This window comes from Magnolia sinica, chromosome 10 (genome assembly GCF_029962835.1).
Source record: "Magnolia sinica isolate HGM2019 chromosome 10, MsV1, whole genome shotgun sequence".
In the NCBI taxonomy this organism is placed as follows: Eukaryota; Viridiplantae; Streptophyta; class Magnoliopsida; order Magnoliales; family Magnoliaceae; genus Magnolia; species Magnolia sinica.
In genome coordinates, this window is record NC_080582.1 from 17,335,103 (window position 1) to 17,354,440 (window position 19,338).

The following is a 19,338-nucleotide window of genomic DNA, read 5'->3' on the forward strand; positions in this document are numbered from 1 at the left end:
TTCATTGCCCAAATTAAAAGATTCAGCTAGAGTCAGGTAAGGTCTATGCCGTATAATATGATAGTGGGTCAGGTTCTTGCTGATGAAATGGGGTTGAAATTCAGATGAGATTGGATTAAGATTAGTGGTTGATTATTCAGGTTACCAGTCGACCTTAACCCATGCAAACGAGTTGCGCACTCCCAACTAATATTGATGTTACAACACAATGTGGATGACTCAATGGAGTACTAGGATCATGAGAATTTCAGCTGGAAGAGCTGAGATTGGGCGAAACAGCTTAATGCCCACCATAGCTAAAAAATTTCTGTGTATCAAGCATTCATTTAAATGTAGTAGTTATCCAATCATTGACCTACAAAATAGACTGTTGACTAAAAAGTGCAATGGTCCACATTCAGCTGGAAAATCACAAATTCACAGTGAAAAGGTTCTATTTTGATGCTAAAATGTCGAAGCATTGCTCTAGGAGGTTTTGCTTGTTTACTTTAATTTGTAACAAGTAGTAATCATGTTGTCATTTTGGTATCTACCTCCTTTCATAGAGGCTAGCATACTTGCTTGCTGCATTACACTTTGGGGACCACATGATGTGAATTATTGTTCCTGAAGTTTTTCAGCTTAGTTTGGAAGAAAACCTTCAAGGTACATTGTTCAACTCTATTGAATAAATTGCAGGTAGATTGGATTTAATCTTCCAGTTGCTGATCTTTTCCATCATTTGTGTTGTTAGGGAAAAAAGATCATGTTGTCCTCAGTTGGAATCAGAGATATAAGATTGCTATCAATGTAGCTGAGGCACTTGATTATCTACATAGCCGCAGTGCTTAGTCCATTATCCATAGGGATGTGAAATCATCGAACATCCTTCTAGCCGATGATTTTGAGCCACAGGTCTTACATTTTTCTTTTATGTAGCTGAACTGATATGTTTGTTATGTAGCATCATCATTGTCTTTAGCCATTCAAACCTGAGGACACTGACTATATCACCATCATTTGACTTGTAGAATACAAATGACCACATCGCTTGGGACTGGGAGTGATGAAGTGCAAGTGCAAAATGCATTACCCCTGTATGTTCTGTTGGCATTCCATGCAGCCATTGCTAGTAAGGAGAATTTCTTACCCAATCAACAGTTCCCTCTGATTCTCAAAGTCAACCACTTCTGAATGCTTGGAAGTAGGAATCCTTCCTTCTGCGACTCAAGATGGTGATAGATAATGCATTATAACTAAAGGTCTACCTTCATAAAATTATAGCACCCATGTTTGCTACAAACCAAAAGATTCTGCAGACCTCGTCTTTTCCTACCCAACCTAGAAATTAATGTCTAGAAAACCTCTCCCTTATGATACTTGGATCTTTTAAAAAACTGGAGTACCCAGTCAAGTGTAAAATAAAGGGATTTGTCTTCACTGAGACGAAAAATCCAGATTTACTGGGATTTTGAATTCTAGGGATTGTTAGTTATTCAGAGCTTATAATTTATGATGAATCTTACCATTTTGAAACAAATTCAACTTGTGGTATTGTTAGAAATATTTGTAAAATGATTGTACTCTTACACAGTAACCAATCCTTGTTGTACCCATATCCTAAGATTTGGATTTTGACCATCCGATGAATGTGATCTGTGCACACTTGATGCCCATAACCATGTAATGCAAGTAGAATCAAAATAAATTGAAACTAACTAAAAAAAATTGAGATCTATGCACCAGATAAGTAACACATGTAAAGATTCAAGAGGCAACACATCACACGTGACCATTGAACTCATGCAATAAAGACGAACTTCTCTAGTTAATTCAAGCTCTAAAAAGTGATGTGTTCCATAAGTGACTAATTTATAATCTAAAAGCAAGTAAAACCCTAATAAAAGGAAAATATCTAAAACACCCTTGAAGTCTTAGTCCAATGACTCCAATCAGCCCATAGTGATGGCAGTTTAGACCTTTTATGTTTGTTGTCAGAAATAAAACTAAAATAAAATAAATACATGCTCCTTCATGTGGATCCCATGTTGGGCTCATGTGGGACCACGTGGGACCCACAATTGTGATCAAATGGGGTACACATGTGAAACTTGAGATCTACTTGCATCACCATGCTTGGGGAGCTGTAATCTTCTCCTCACAAGGGAATGCTGTCTGCCTCATCCAACTGAACTGCATCATGATGTGGACCCAGCAAAAAGTGCGATTACACATTACCCAAGTCTGCCAATAACATACATGCACGCATACATGCATATGTATAGGTTGTTCTATGAGCACTCTTGTAGCCCCAAGCATTCCGATGTTAATATTTGGTTTAACAACCAAAAGAACAACTTCCAATTAAAATTTAAATTTCCTGTGCGCCATTCAGTTTCATTTTAGTTCATATTTAAAAGATAATTGCTGAGAGCAGTTTGATCTTGGTCTAGTCGTAACTTTCTTTCTGTTTGAAGAACTCTTTCTTCTTGTTTGTTTGTTTTTTTGTCTGGATAGTCACATATCGTTTCATTTTTTTTCCTTTTCCCTTTTCCTTTCTTTTTTTCTTTTTGGGTTTCTGCAGCAATCAGATTCACCAGCATGAACAGGGCACTTGATCCGCCATCCATAAGAGCCACATGATGTCGATAAGAGGGGAGCATAGAGGGTTAATGGTTATGAAGGGGTGGTAGATTGGATGCATGTTTCGCAGGTTAGAAGTATGTAGATTGAAAATCAGTAGGGGCCTCTCTTCCATTTTTTTTTCCCTTTCTTTCTTTCTTTTTAATAATAATAATATTATTATAGTTGAATTTATGGTTCCAGTGGTGTTGGTATTAGTAGCAGCATTTTTGCTTCAGTGATGAGTAGAGATTGTACCGGGATTTCTCTTGGTTTGAAGAGCATCCTTGTGTATTTGGATTTTATTTTTTTTCCATTGAAATGATGGCAAAAATTTTATTAACCAAAAATGAAAAATGAAAAGCAACAACCAAAAGACTCTATCGGGCAAACCAGGGGTACAACTGAAACAGGAAATAAAAAATAAAAAATCAATCCCCTAAGGCCAACAATGCATAGACTGGACCATCAAAATCCCCACTCTAGCCCCATAAAAGGCCAAAAAACGACCAGCCACTAAATTCTTGCCTCACAAGAACCTAATTGATGAGCATTAACAAAATTTACATTTTTACAGAAGCCACTATTGTAAAAAAATAAAATCCCCCTGTTTCTTTCCTTGCAAAGCCCCCACAAGATCCCAAAAAAACAAAAGGACCCATTTAGTGCTCTTGGCAAATTTAAAAGGCCTCTGGAACCTTTAGGAGAACATATATCCATTGAAAACCTAATGCATTCCAAATCTTACTGGGACAAAACCCCAAACTTCTTCAGCCACAACACAATGAATGAACAAGTGGTTGGCTTTTTCTTCTTCAGACATGCACATAATGCATCTATTTGGAATCAAGAAATTCTTCTTCTTGAGGTTATCTGACATTATAATTTTATTTGCCAAGGCAGTCCCAAGTTAGCGCTTTAACTCTGGGAGGCACTGGAGTTCCAAACTACTGCAGATGGAGGTGTTGCATTTGTCCTGTCCAAGAGTCTATAGGTCATTGGTTTCGCCTATAAGGAACCGTTTGGCAACCATTTCCATATCTGCATGTCTTCCACAGGGGTCAAGATGTACACCTGACAATCTTCCTAGCAGAATGCAAAAAAGTTCCATTCCTCATCATCCATCTAGATTCCTCCATTATTCAATGTTCCACATCATTGCACTGCCCAAAAGCTTGTAAAAATCCTGACATTTTCCTCATTCACAACAAGAGTAAACAAGGGCTAAATCTATCTTTAGTCTCAGTTTTGCATAGGATGTTTTTTTTCCCCAGATTTCTATTCCAAATAGAAACTAAAATTTCAATTTGAAAAGTCGGTGTGATTCTCATGTTTTTCTCCATGAGTTGTTACCTTATGAGAACAAAAATGCAAGCCATTTGATCAATGGCCACTGAATATGCATAGGTTTATGAATGGGTTAAAATAAATGATTTAGGCTCGATTATTGATAAATGATGTTAGAAATTGATTTTAGCCTCAATTGATGTCAACAAAGGCTAAATCTATCTTTAGTCTCAGTTTTGCCTTAGTTACCTAAACCGAGACTACAACTCCCGTGGCTAAAGGCTTTAGCCTCGGTTGTTGAGAACCGAGGTTAAAAATAGATTTAGCTTCGTTTGGAGGCAATTGAGGTTAAAATTTGAATTTAGTCTCAGTTGAAAATAATGGAGGCTAAAATTTTGATTTGGCCTCATTTCGAAAAAATTGAAGCTAAAAAGGTTTTTAGCCTCACTTGAAGAACCGAGGCTATAAAAGTCAATTTAGCCTCGGTTGCTAAAATTGAGGCTAAAGCCTTTAGCCACCGGGGTTTCAACCCCGGTTTGGATAACCGAGGCAAAACTGAGGCTAAAGGCTTTAGCCTCAGTTTTTAACGTATTTAGCCACAGTTTTGAACCGAGGCTAAAGCCCATTTTTCTTGTAGTGGGTCCACTTACGATTTGAATCTACCTCGTGCCCTAAAATTCTCTCTACAAATGAATGGACGGTGTGGATACAATACATACATCTTGGTGGGGCCCACAGAACTTAGCAAGTCTTGCTGCTGTCGTGTTCATTAGTTAATCGAGTCCACACGAAACAGTTGGAATTGAATGCTTACGTTCAACTTCCCGTAGCCACCGAAGTCTTGGATCTGCAGTGGCTTCGGAATAATATCTATAAATGATTTGTTTTTGTAAGAGATAAACATTACTATATTTATATTCAGGTGCATTGTACACATCAATACTCCGGTGCTTTTCTTCCTCCGAATCAGAACAACTACGTTTTTGAACCCTCTCTTTAACATTGAAAGTGGAGATTTCAGATATTTGAATTGCCTCATTTTTTGGCCCATGCTCTAAAATGAAAATGGATGGATAAAACACAAAAATCATGGCGAGGCCCACCGCTTTGACGCCAGCTATCTCGCTAGTGTTGACCAAATGGCATCCCCCATAGGATTTAATAATGCTTGGATTAGAGATTTTTCCCACTGTAAATCTCACATTTCACAATACCAACTTTTCTAAATGCTGCCAAGCTTTATTTGTCAGGATTAAATCATTCATTTTTTTTTACAAAAATACCCCTATAATACAAACTGATTTTTTGTAATCTTTTCTCCTCTCCTATTATGAAAAACACATTTTCTACAAAAACTCATTTTCTAAAATCTTCTCTCCTCTTCATACAGCAACACCCCTCTATCTAAAACCTATTTTCTGGAATCTTTTATCATCTTCATACGGTAATACACATCTACTTAAAACTCATTTTCTGAAATCTTCTCTCTTCTTCATATAAGAAAACCACCAAACCATTAGGGCCTGTTTGGAAGCATGGATTTGGAACCCCCCTGAATTTAGAACCCCCTATATTTGAAACCCCCTGGATTTGAAATCCTCATATTGTGTTTTACACCCTCGACTGGGAATCAACTTTAATCCAAAACTAACTATGAATGGTAAATTTACGGGGGCTTGAATTTAATTACTTAATCAACTTTAACATCTCTAATTAGTGACGTATGTAATGTTGACACAATGGTTGTAATAAGCCTGCTGAAACATATGCTTTGCCCAAAAATGACGAAATTTCAAGTCACGAATGGGCCAAAAGCACAAGATCATGTTTAAGTGACTAACCAACGATTTTTAGTCATTAATTTACATGGACAATGTTTGGACGGTGTGATCATCATATTAGAGTAATTATAGTGATACAATTGATAATCTAATTGTTTTTTGATATCATTGTGGGTCATGTGCCTAATAGAATAATAGTATGGTGACACATATGTTACACATGCAACTATTGAAAGGATTTTAGGTGTAATCCAAGCTCTCACCTTGGATTTCAAACCCCCTCCTTGAGGGGATTTGAAACCCCCAATTACTTTATGCTGCGAAAAACAACAGGAATTTGAAATCCCCCCAAATTCATAGTGTCAAACGACCCCTAACTTCTTTTTTTTTTGTTTTAGTTTATCAAGAAAGGATGAAAATTGTGCCTCCATCGAGAAAAGCATGCACTACAGGTATATTTGAACAAATTGGCATAAACTCTAAACTAAAAATTTTTCTTGTGGGCCATAGAAGTTTTGGATCAAGCTTGTATTTGTGTTTTCCGTTCATCCATGTCTACATGATCCTATGAAAAGGATGGATGACAAATAAATATCACCATGGGGCCTAGTAAGGTTTCAACGGTGGAAATCATTATCCCCATTGTTTCTTGTGGCATGATCCACTTGATCTTTGGATATGCTTTAATTTTGGGCTCGGTCAATTTCATGTGAGGATCAGTCAATTTCATGTGAAGCTCGGTCAATTTCATGTTAGGCTCGGTCATTTTCATGTGAGACTTGATCAATTTCATATTAGGCTCAGTCAATTTCATGTGAGGCTCGATGAATTTCATATGAGGCTCAGTTAATTTCATGTGAAGCTCGGTCAAATACATGCTTCATGTGAGGCTTGGTCAATTTCATGTTAGGATCGGTCAATTTCATCTGAGGCTTGGTCAATATCATGTGAAGTTCAGTTAATTTCATGTGAAGCTCGGTCAATTTCACATTACGCTCGGTGAATTTCATGTGAAGCTCAGTCAATTTCATGTTAGCTTGGTCAATTTCATGTGAAGCTCGGTGAATTTCATGTTGGGCTTGGTCAATTTCATGTGAAGCTTGGTCAGTTTCATGTTAGCTTGGTCAATTTCATGTTAGGATCGGTCAATTTCATTTGAGGCTTGGTCAATTCATGTTAGGCTCGGTTAATTTCATGTTAGTCTCAGTGAATTTCATATGAGGCTCGGTCAATTTCATGTAAATCTCGGTCAATTTCATTTGAAGCTCAATCAATTTCTTGTGAAGCTCGGTCAATTTAATGTAAGCTCGGTCAATTTCATATGATGCTTGATCAATTAACCTTCTATAGAGTGAGGTTTGAGTCATGTTCTCGAGGGCTTTTGTTGGTATAGATGAGCAGTTTATGGGAGGAAGATTAGATTGTATGCAGATGAGCTGAAATTGAATGGGATGAGGTTTGGGTCGATGGATGTATGCAGACTAATAATCGTCCATGTTATATCTGTTGCTTCATCTTAATAGTGAACATGGAATTGATTGTGGAGAGTTTTGAGTTGAGAAGAATGCGCTAAATCTCGTCGAATCCCCTCTTTCAAGGTTGGCGTCACTCTCTTTATTGTTTTCTGTGGTGGGGTCCACTCGAGCTTTGGAGCTGACTTATTCCTTGGCTAATACCCTAAAATGATCTCTCTAAATGGACAGACGGTGCGGATACAAAATATGCATCATGATGGGACCCACATAACTTGGTGACATCACTTCAATAGCGAGTCTCGATACTCAACCTGTTAGTAGCTAATCCGTGTCCAATTGGATGAGCAACAAAACGGGGTCAACCGGTTCCCAGCGAGGTTCTTCCGGATGCAAATCGCAGGGTTATCCTAAATGAGTTGAGTTCCAGAGACGAGGACATCGGTGGCGTCATTGACTGACGGTCGACCCATGGAGACTAATGAATAGATCATGTTAAAAAAGACTATCAAGATAAGGTTGAACTTCCCAATTTTAATGGCTTATTGTGTTTTGAAGACTTCCTCAATTGGCTAGCTAAAGGAAAAAAGTATTTTGATTACATGGACGTGCCGAAAGAAAAAAATTAATAATGATAAAGTTAATTGCATTCATGGTCTATGTTTTGGTTATAACTTGAGCTCAATAATATAGCTCAATGAGAAGAAGGTTTGTATACCAAAGCAATTTAATAATACTCGTAAACGCAAGAGATGATAAAGAGAAGGTAAGTAGTCCCGTGTTGGTCTATTTCATAGACAGGTCTACTACCGGTAACATTTTTAGTTACTAATTTGTTTTTATAATTTTTTTTATAATTCATCATCATGTGTAATTTAACCCCATGAAATTTCATTTCATTTAGAATTTCAAAAATTTTATTAAAATTCTACGAGTACCAGCTACCTGAAACTAATAGTTTTTTAAATAATTTTTAAAATATCCTAAAATTAACCTACTTTGAGTTTGATTTTTATTTTTTATTTATTTTTTTATAAAAATAGACTCATTAAGAATCTGTCTTTTGAATCACCTTAATCAGAGTCATAAAAAGAAAAATACAAATTTTTTAAGTCAGTGCATTGAATCTGTCCACAACTGTCCACAACTAACTGTTGCTGACCAGCGGTCCGAGATCGACCGGGTCCCCCTTTTCAGTGACTCAAGGTCGACCGGATCAAGTTGGAATTGACTGGGGCCCCCTTTTCATTCTTTTCCAACAACATGGGGTCGATCAGAGGTGGATTGCCGATACTTTCATAGCAAAGAAGGACCAAAGGACCGATTAAAGGCGGAAGTGATAAAGACCGTCTGAACCATAAAACAATCATATGTTGCAAACCGGAATGAGTTTTTTGACATATCATATATAATTTTGGGGTAGGAGAAACTGATTTAGCCAACCAACCTAGAAGATTTGCGAGATTCCATCATATCAATGGTCGAAATTCCATTTTATTTTTATTTTTACTATAAATATTAAGTTTTAGTTCGATCAGGTTGCCCTGACATTCTTCTCAACTCAAACTTGAAAACTTTAAACCCATATAGTTAATCACTATAAAAGATATTAATATGATGTAGAGCGGGTCGCGGACAGTTTCATGGCCAAGATGGATCAAAAAAGGCCCGGTCGACGACATAAGTGATCCGGACCATCGGACCTTAGATCGGGCGTATCTCGCAATCCGGAATGAGTTAGCTGACGTAAAATATATGATTTTGGGGTAGAACGAGCTACTTTAGCCAACCAACCCTGCTACGGTGGGTTGCGCAGCCCGAAATTGTGAAAAACCCCTTGATTGACGGTCGTTTCCCTGTTTTAATTTCGTTTTTACTATAAATAGTAAGTTTTAGTTTGATTATAACTCTTCATCCGTTGGGCTTTAGGAGTTGCGCCCAACGTGAAAAGAGCTTAGAATAATTAGGGGAACGGTTTGGTGAAGCCAAATAGGACACTTACTATTTTTGGCCGAAAACCTTGCGCACTAGTAGACATCACGACCGTCTATAAATAGTAAGTTTACTATTTATAGTAAGTCGCGGATTCTAGGAGTTTGAGTTGTAGTTTGATTATGATTTCTTTCCCATTGCTTGACACCCTTATTTAAAAGGTTGTGAACTCGATTTTAATAATTCATCAATTAATTTCGAATTTATTAGAATTTATTTCTATTTTCTGCTTTCTTTCCTCGTGGATTCGAGAAGTCTCTGTGAGGAGTCCAGAGAAGTTCCGTGGATTCGAAATAGTTATCCTCTTGAGGAAGACGGTGCTCGACCTCACGTCCTCCCCCGCGTCAGTTTGGTATCAAAGCGAGGTTTCTCCTCGGATTGATGGCTTCTAACGACGGGTCGGGCAACAATCCCATGGGCGGTGCTCCAGGGAATTTACCTTTAACGGCGGCAGCTTTCGAAGTAGCGCAACGAGAGAATCAACAAGCCATGCAAGGGCTGCAGGCTTCCATCAACCGCATAGCAGATCTCTTGGCAGAAAACCTAAGGCAACTCCGTGTTCCTGGTGGTAACCTTCCACCCCCAATTAATCGCTCTGATCGCAGGATAGTACCGACAGTGCATCCAAGGGTCATTCCTGAGGAAGGGGGCTCCAGTGAGGAGGAAATCGACGATATACTCTTCCAACACCCTAGACATGGCGGCGATCGAGTAGATCGAACGGATCGAGAATTCAAGATGAGGGTTGATATTCCTAGCTTCAATGGCCAACTACACATTGAGGATTTCCTCGATTGGCTTTCTGAAGTTGAACGATTTTTTGACTATATGGACAACCCTGAAGCAAAGAAGGTCAAGCTTGTAGCCTACAAGTTGAAAGGAGGAGCTTCAGCTTGGTGGGAACAACTGCAACTCGCGCGAACCAGGCAGACGAAAGCACCAATCTGCACCTGGCAGCGGATGAAGCAACTACTACGTGCCCGATTTCTCCCTAGCGATTACGATCAGGTATTATTCCAACAATACCAAATTGTGGACAGGGTAGTCGGTCGGTGAGAGAATACGTAGAAGAATTTTACCACCTGGCGGCGCGTAACGATTTGGTCGAGACTAAGTCGCAGCAAGTCACCCGATTCAACGGTGGATTGCGTATGGCTATTTAGGATCGAGTCCAGATGCAGTCCGTCTGGACAATGAATGATGCGATCAAGTTGGCTACTCGGGCAGAAGCGCAACTTGAATGCCCTAACACATGGACCTATCCTATCGCAAGGATTATTACGGCAGGTCCACCCCAGGGAGCTCCACACCCTAAGGGGAAGGAGCCCGTAGGAGCACGCACTCAACCTTCTACGTTTGAGAACCGAGATCAGGGAAGTGGGCAAGCTAGACCCCAAAGGGGCGTATCGACTGCTGCTGGTCCAAGTAGAATCCCGAACCCCTATGCTCGGCCAAGGCCCGATAACTGCTATCGTTGTGGCCAACCGGGCCACCTATCAAATACTTGTCCCCAGCGAAAAGTGGCAAACCTCGCCATCAATGATGGCAATGCTGATAACGCTTATGCAGATCCTGATATTGAAGAACAGGAGCATACCACCGAGGACGAGGCAGATGATTCAGGTTGGATTCAGCAAGATCACGGCGAGTCGCTTGTCGTGAGGCGACTATTATATGCGCCAAGAAAAGAAGTGCATCCACAGCGGTATAACATCTTCTGTACTAGGTGTACGGTGAATCGAAAGGTTTGTGACTTGATCATTGATAGTGGGAGTAGCGAGAACATCGTCTCCAAGGTCATGGTGGAAAAATTGCAATTGAAAACGGAGCGTCATCCCTCTCCATATACAATCGGTTGGATCAAGAAGGTCAGCGAAACAAAGGTAACTGAACGGTGCACCATATCATTTTTAATTGGCAAACATTATAAGGATGAAGTAGTAAGCGATGCGGTCGACATGGAAGCATGTCACATACTACTCGGTCGGCCCTGGCAATCTGACCGTGATGCCACTCATAAAGGGCGAGATAATATATATATCTTCGTCAAGGACGGCCGGAAGACCATATTGGCCCCTATGGATCCAGAGGGACCACCTGAAACTTCTAAAGTGGAGGGCCGTTTTCTCTTAACCATACGGGACTTCGTGGAAGAATCAAAGGAAACAGGACAGACTTATGCATTAATTGTAAAAGGGGAAGAACTCGAGCCTACCAACATCCCTGAAATACTAAGGCCCCTGTTACATGAATTCAAAGAAATCTGGCCCGATGACCTTCCCGATGGGTTACCCCCCATGCGGGATATCCAACACCATATCGACTTTGTCCCTGGGTCCAGTTTACCGAATCGTCCCCATTATCGAATGAGTCCGAATGAGTGCAAGATTCTGCAGGGACAAGTAGAGGAGTTGATCTGTAAGGGTCTTATTCGGGAGAGCATGAGTCCATGTGCTGTACCAGCTCTATTAACTCCAAAGAAAGATGAGAGTTGGCGCATGTGTGTCGACAGCCGAGCCATCAACAAAATCACCATAAAATACAGGTTTCCTATACCACAGTTGGACGATATGCTGGACATGCTAGAGGGTGCAAAAATATTCTCTAAATTGGACTTAAGGAGCGACTACCATCAGATTCGAATACGGTCAGGTGATGAGTGGAAAACAGCTTTTAAGACCAAGGAAGGATTATATGAATAGATGGTCATGCCCTTCGGTCTTTCGAATGCGCCTAGCACATTTATGAGATTGATGAACCAAGTTCTGAACCTTTCATTGGGCGGTTCGTTGTAGTTTACTTCGATGATATTTTGATATACAGTCAAGACGAAACCACCCATATGGAACACCTCAAGAAGGTCCTTCAAGTGCTCACTAAAAATAAACTGTACCTCAATTTAAAAAAGTGCAGTTTCATGACTGATAGCCTATTGTTCTTGGGTTTTGTCGTCACATCCACGGGCATTCGAGTAGATGAAGAAAAGGTGAAGGCAATCAGAGAATGGCCGGTTCCTACAAATATTCACGAAGTGTGAAGTTTTCATGGACTGGCCACATTCTATCGTCAGTTCGTGAAAAATTTCAGTACCATTATGTCACCAATCACAGATTGCATGAAGAAAGGGCAGTTTCAGTGGACTGACGAAGCCGACAGGAGCTTTGCCGAAATCAAGCGCAGATTATCCACGACCCCGGTTCTTGTACTTCCCAACTTCGACAAACTATTTGAAGTTGAATGTGATGCCTCATATGTCAGAATTGGGGGAGTTTTATCTCAAGAAGGTAGGCCGGTAGCCTTCTACAACGAGAAACTTAACGATGCACGTAAGAAGTGGTCTACATATGAGATCAAGTTATACGCGGTGGTCTAGGCACTGTGGCACTAGCGACATTATTTAATTCAAAGGGAATTCATACTTTACACGGACCATCAAGCTCTCAAATTCATTAATAGTCAAGCTAACATTAACCGTGTGCATGCTAGATGGATCTCGTTTTTGCAAAAATTCACGTTCGTACTAAAACATAAGTCAGGGCAACAGAACAAGGTAGCTGATGCACTGAGTCGCCGCGCAACTTTATTAGTCACCATGAGCAATGAGGTTGTCGGGTTCGAGCGCCTCAAAGACATATATGCCGATGACGACGACTTCAAGGACGCATGGGTTAATGCCAAGAAGGTCACCCCAGCGACTTACATATGCAAGACGGGTTCCTTTTCAAGAGGAATCGATTGTGCATCCCAAACAGTTCGCTAAGGGAACAGATAATCCAAGAGCTATATGGAGGTGGCCTCAGTGGACACCTTGGGCGAGACAAGACGCGAGCTCTTGTGGAAGAACGGTATTACTGGCCGCAATTGGTACGTGATGTGGGAAAGGCAGTCTAACGTTGTTATATTTGTCAGACCTCTAAGGGGCAATCTCATAATATAGGCCTTTACACTCCGTTACCTGTGCCTGACGGCCCTTGGGAGGATTTATCTATGGACTTCGTGCTTGGTCTCCCACGAACACAACGCGGCATGGATTCGGTGTTCGTGGTAGTAGATCGTTTCTCGAAGATGGCGCACTTTATTCCATGCAAGAAGACTCTCGATGCAACACACATGGCGAATCTATTCTTCAGAGAAATTGTGCGGCTATATGGGGTTCCCAAGACTATTACTTCTGACCGTGACACGAAGTTCATAAGCCACTTTTGGCGGACTTTATGGACTCGATTCGATACACGACTTCAGTTTAGCAGCGCCTACCACCCACAGACTGACGGTCAAACTGAGGTTGTGAATCGCACGTTGGGAAACCTCCTTCGATGTATTTCAGGAGAAAAACTGAAGCAGTAGGATTTGACCTTGTCTCAAGCAGAATTTGCATTCAACAACATGGTGAACCGCTTGACAGGAAAAACCCTGTTCCAGGTTATTTACGAACGAGTACCTCGCCACACACTAGACTTGGTCCCTCTGCCCAAGTTTCCAGGCATGAGCATTGCAGCGGAACATATGGCTGACAAGATCATGGGCATTCATGCTGAAGTACAAACCAAGCTACATGCCTCGAACGAAAAATACAAGGAGAAAGCCGACAAGCATCGGCGACAAAAAGTGTTCGAGGTGGGTGAACAAGTAATGGTCCATCTGCGCAAAGAACAATTTCTGACCGGAACGTACAACAAGTTGAAGAATAAAAAGATTGGACCGGTACCAATCATCCGAAAGATCAATGACAACGCTTATGTTGTTGATCTTCCAGATGACATGGCAATCTCACGGACTTTCAACGTCGCGGACCTGACCGAGTATCATGAACCAGTGCAAGATGAGAACTCGAGGACGAGTTCTTTTGAAGTGGAGGGGACTGATGTAGAGCGGGTCGCGGACAGTTTCATGGCCAAGATGGATCAGAAAAGGCCCGGTCGACGACATAAGTGATCCGGACCATCGGACCTTAGATCGGGCGTATCTCGCAATCCGGAATGAGTTAGCTGACGTAAAATAGGGTAGAACGAGCTACTTTAGCCAACCAACCCCGCTATGCCGGGTTGCGCAGCCCAGAATTGTGAAAAACCCCTTGATTGACGGTCGTTTCCCTGTTTTAATTTCGTTTTTACTATAAATAGTAAGTTTTAGTTTGATTATAACTCTTCATCCGTTGGGCTTTAGGAGTTGCGCCCAACGTGAAAAGAGCTTAGAATAATTAGGGGAACGGTTTGGTGAAGCCAAATAGGACACTTACTATTTTTGGCCGAAAACCTTGCGCACTAGTAGACATCACGACCGTCTATAAATAGTAAGTTTACTATTTATAGTAAGTCGCGGATTCTAGGAGTTTGAGTTGTAGTTTGATTATGATTTCTTTCCCATTGCTTGACACCCTTATTTAAAGGGTTGTGAACTCGATTTTAATAATTCATCAATCAATTTCGAATTTATTAGAATTTATTTCTATTTTCTGCTTTCTTTCCTCGTGGATTCGAGAAGTCTCTGTGAGGAGTCCAGAGAAGTTCCGTGGATTCGGAATAGTTATCCTCTTGAGGAAGACGGTGCTCGACCTCACGTCCTCCCCTGCGTCATAATATTAGCTTTTAGATACAAACTATTCGATGATTCCTTATTTTTTGTTCCCTCAACCCTAAACGCTTCGGGCCAATCTTTCTTTTACTTCCAAAACATAATACAAGAGAATGATTTGTTTTTTATTTCTCAACATCAGTCAGCCTTATACAGAACTCAAGTGGCACCCACCTGAGTTTTAGATGCAGCTAAAACTTGGTCTAACTCCTCATTTAAGTGGGACACACACAATGGATGGGCTAGATTTGTGAACCACATCACAGAGGGACCAATCAATGATTATGAATGTTTTGATGGGGGTAACCCCTCTCACCGAGTGTGTTGTGCAGCGATGTGGAGTCGACTTTGAGTATATTATGGAAAGGCTCAAGCTAGGGATCTTATAATTCCTAAATCCATACAACATCCCCTCTTTCGGGTCATCCGTGGATATAAAAAAACTAAAAGCAGCGATTCACACGATACATGGGTAGGAGGACAGGGATCATGGGTTCAAAGTTTTCAAGTTTGAGTAGAAAGAAGGAATCCAATGTATACTAAAGCAATTGAATAATACTCATAAAGCAAGAGATGTCAAAGAGAAGTTAAGTAGTCCCATGTTGCATTTAGATTCGATGTCATGAAAATTTGACTGAGCTTCACATGAAATTGACCGAGCCTCACATGAAATTGACCAAGAGAAAAAGAAAAGTTTTTCCCCCACTGTAAATCTCACCTTTCACCCACCAGCTTTTCTGAGTCATCCATACCGAGCTTCACTCATACCAAGCAACTTGTTCATTTGCAATGAGGCACCGACTCTACCCTAAAGTTGTTGCTGATCATTCACTCATATCGAGCAACTTGTTCATTTGCAATGAGGCGCTGACTCTACCCTAAGATTGTTGTTGATCATTCACTCATAACGAGCAACTTATTCATTTCATCTGCATACAATCTACTCTTTATCCCATAAAACTGCTTAATCTATAATTTAATTAGCATGAGTTATTCCAAAAGTGCAAATATCAGTGATGCGCCGACTCAACCCTAGGGTTGTTATTGACCATTCACTCATAACAAACAACTTGTTCACTTGCAGTGATGCGCCGACTCTACCCTAGGGTTGCTCCTGACCATTCACTCATACCGAGCAACTTGTTCATCTCATCTGCATATAATCTAACCTTCATCCCATAAAATTGCTCATCTGTAATTTAATTAGCATGAGTTATTGCAAAAGTGCAAATATCATTTTCGATCTCACAATTCACTATCTAGTATAGTACCACCGAAGGGAGGCAAACATCCTCCTCCCTCCCTATTTGGTGGAGATGTTCTACCATGTAGGCCGAGAGTTCGGTCTTGTTTCCAGCCCTCGGGTACACATTGAATGTGAAGATATGGTGGAGAATCCTATAGTCCGCTATCATTTTTTAAGCTAATAGACTTCCATTCGGCCTCTAATCGACTAGCATCCCGCACATGTATCGGGTTCGTTGTTGTCAATTCTGGAACACTTTCATATTTTCTTCATTTATCTGCATTGTACCTCGAGGTATTTGGATCACCTCCGAGACTAAATCAACATTGACGTGAATCATGCGTGTGCCCAATGAAATGTCGATCAATTTCATGTATTGCTCGATCAATTTTATAAAGTGCTCAGTCAATTTCATGAAGTATTCGATCAATTTCAAGAAGTACTCATTCAATTTCATGAATACTCGTTCAATTTCATGTGAGGCTTAGTCAATTTCATATTAGGCTCAGTCAATTTCATGTAAAGCTCAGTTGATTTCATGTTAGGCTCAGTCAATTTCATATGAGGCTCGATCAATTTCATTTGAGGCTCAGTCAATTTCATGTTAGGCTCGATCAATTTCATGTGAGGCTAGGTCATGATTTCATGTTAGGCTCGGTCAATTTCATGTTAGGCTCGGTCATGATTTCATGTTAAGCTCGGTCAATTTCATGTGAGGCTTGGTCAATTTCCTGTGAGGCTCGATTAATTTCATTTTAGACTCAGTCAATTTCATGTAAGGCTTGGTCAATTTCATGTTAGGCTCGGTCATGATTTCACGTTTGGTTCGGTCAATTTCATGTGAGACTCGGTTAATTTCATGTGAGGCTCAGTCAATTTCACAAAGTGCTCGATCAATGTAACAAAGTGCTCGATCAAGTTTGTTGGGGCATCCCGATCTTGTTTCGAGTAGTAAGACTCGATGCTGAATTGACGTCACCAAGTTATGTGGGTCCCACCATGATGTATGTTTTGTATCCACACCATCCATCCAATTGGAGCAATCATTTAAAGGCATTAGTGAAAGAATAAGTCTGATCCATTAAAATCCTCCTAAGGCCCACTGTACTGTTTATTTGACATCCAATCTATTGATTACGACATACAAACCGAGGTGAAGGGAAAAAGCGAAGATCAGATTATCCAAAACTTTTATTGGCCCCAGAAAATTTTTAATGGTCAACATTCATTCAACATTGTTTCCCGTAATGTGGTCCACTTGAGACTGGGATATACCTCATTTTTGGTCTTATACCGTAAAATGATTTAGAAAAATAGATGGATGGCATGGATGAAACACATATATCATGGCGGAGCCCACAGAACACCAACCACCAGCCATTAGATGGTGGCAGGGGGAAGTAACCAATCCCTTTCTAGTTGGATGGGCAGCAAGACAGGGTCAACCGGGTCCACACCCGATAGATCGGGCTGGATGGGCAGGTTAGAAGGGTATTTTTGTCCCCCACGCTGTATCCATTCAGCAGTGGTCTAGTTTTGAAAAAATAAGTTTGAAAGCATTTAGATAAGCCAGTGGGTGAAACGTGAGATTTACATTGTGAAAAATCTCCTTGGATCATGTTCTCACGTGAGAGAATTGAAATCAGATTGGGTAGAGTTAGTACACTTGTATGGGACTGAATAAACTCTGTTGAGCTTACCGTAAGTGCATGTGGTTTATCCACACTGTCCAAACGTTTCTTCAGATCATTTTGGCAGTTGACCCAAAAATTAAAGCATATCCAAAGTTCAAGTGGGCCAGACCATAGGAAAAAATGCAAATAATGATTTCCACTGTTGAAACCTTTCTAGGGCCCACAGTAATGTTTATTTGTCATCCAACCTGTTCGGAAGATCACACAGACATGGATAAAGGGAAAACACAAATGTCAGTTTGATCCAAAATTTCTGTGGCCCTAAGAATTTTCAATGGTGGACATTTGATTCATACTGTTTCTTGTGGTGTGGTCCAATTAAGCTTTGGATGTGCTTCATTTTTGGGCCCAAACCCTAAAAATATCTCTAAAATGGATGAACGGAGTAGATAAAATCCATAAATCACGGTGGACCCACATCTGTTCATATAGCTGTCTATGGGGCGAACTTGACAATCGGAGCCGACCAAAAATGCTCAATCTCATTAAAAGGGGTTTATCAGTTTTTTATAAAATGGCTTTAGGAAGCCATTTAATCCTAACATTCTCTCAATTGGATTTAAAAAGCCAATTCACTATTTCTCACCTAAGCCCTAATACAGCCACATCTGAAAACAGTGATGACCAGTTGGATTTTGTTGTTCATAACCTTACCATGCACGTAGTTGCATTTGGAGTCCTAGCTATCTACACCGTCCATTAGGTTTTTTCAGAATTGAAGCGAATCATACAGATTGGATCATCCAATCCGTCCATTAAGTGGCTTGCTGATTTTTTTTTTTCTTTTTTTTTTTTTACACACCCACGCAATCGCACCACAATGGGTACTGACCTCTGCTGTTTTTGAACGGTAACGACAGAACATTAGACTGCATCTAATGAACAGACCAGATAGGAGATGTGAATGATGACAAGTCCAAATGCAACTCTCTGCATGGCAAGGCTTCCTCACATGGCCCACTAAATAATTTCTCCAGTGAAAATACATCCTACAGGTCAACCTTGGGCTCGGCACGTATGGCCCGATCAATCTTCAGAAAGACTTGAGATCAAATCATTTTAGCCAACCTGGCCCACTTGATGTCCCATCCTACAAATGTTCCATTTGAATCCTCAGTCACCCAACACATGCATTTGTCAAGTAGACCCTTGGTTGAACTTTCCTAAATTAAAATGTATCCGTGCATGTGTGGCCCACCTAATCAACAAATGAATTAGAAGGATTCATGTGGAAAATTGGGATTGGGGCCAGGTCGGGACAAGGCCAAGTTTTTCCAGGCAGGTTTGGGCTTCCTCTGATAAGCTATCTTGGGCTCAAACCTTCGGTGGGCAGGCCATGCCACCCAAACACAGCCCATTGCAACCATGAGCTACTATCATCAGTCCAGTCTATGGTGGGCCATCCATGGCAGGATGAACCAGATATAGAACCTGGATTCATCTATTCACTGCCGAATGTATGGTGGTCGGCTGCGAAGAACCACAAGCGATTGATCACACATTGGGCAGTCTAGGGGTTGGAGGTGACTTTCGGCCTGGGCCTACAAAATACGTGCATAGCCGGAACAGTTCAAAATCACAGGCCATTGATAACCTAGGCCCGGTCACTTGACGGCCCAAACTGCAGAACAGATTAGGGTCATTAAGTGACCTCTACCCACATGATCTGGACCACAGATTTGGACAGATGG

General features: G+C 40.8%; 1 protein-coding gene across 1 annotated transcript in view; it reads right to left on the minus strand.

The window, feature by feature from the left end:
• The window catches only part of LOC131258084 (uncharacterized), a 173,187-nt gene that overhangs the window by 41,953 nt on the left and 111,896 nt on the right, over nt 1–19,338 (minus strand). The window lies entirely within an intron of this gene.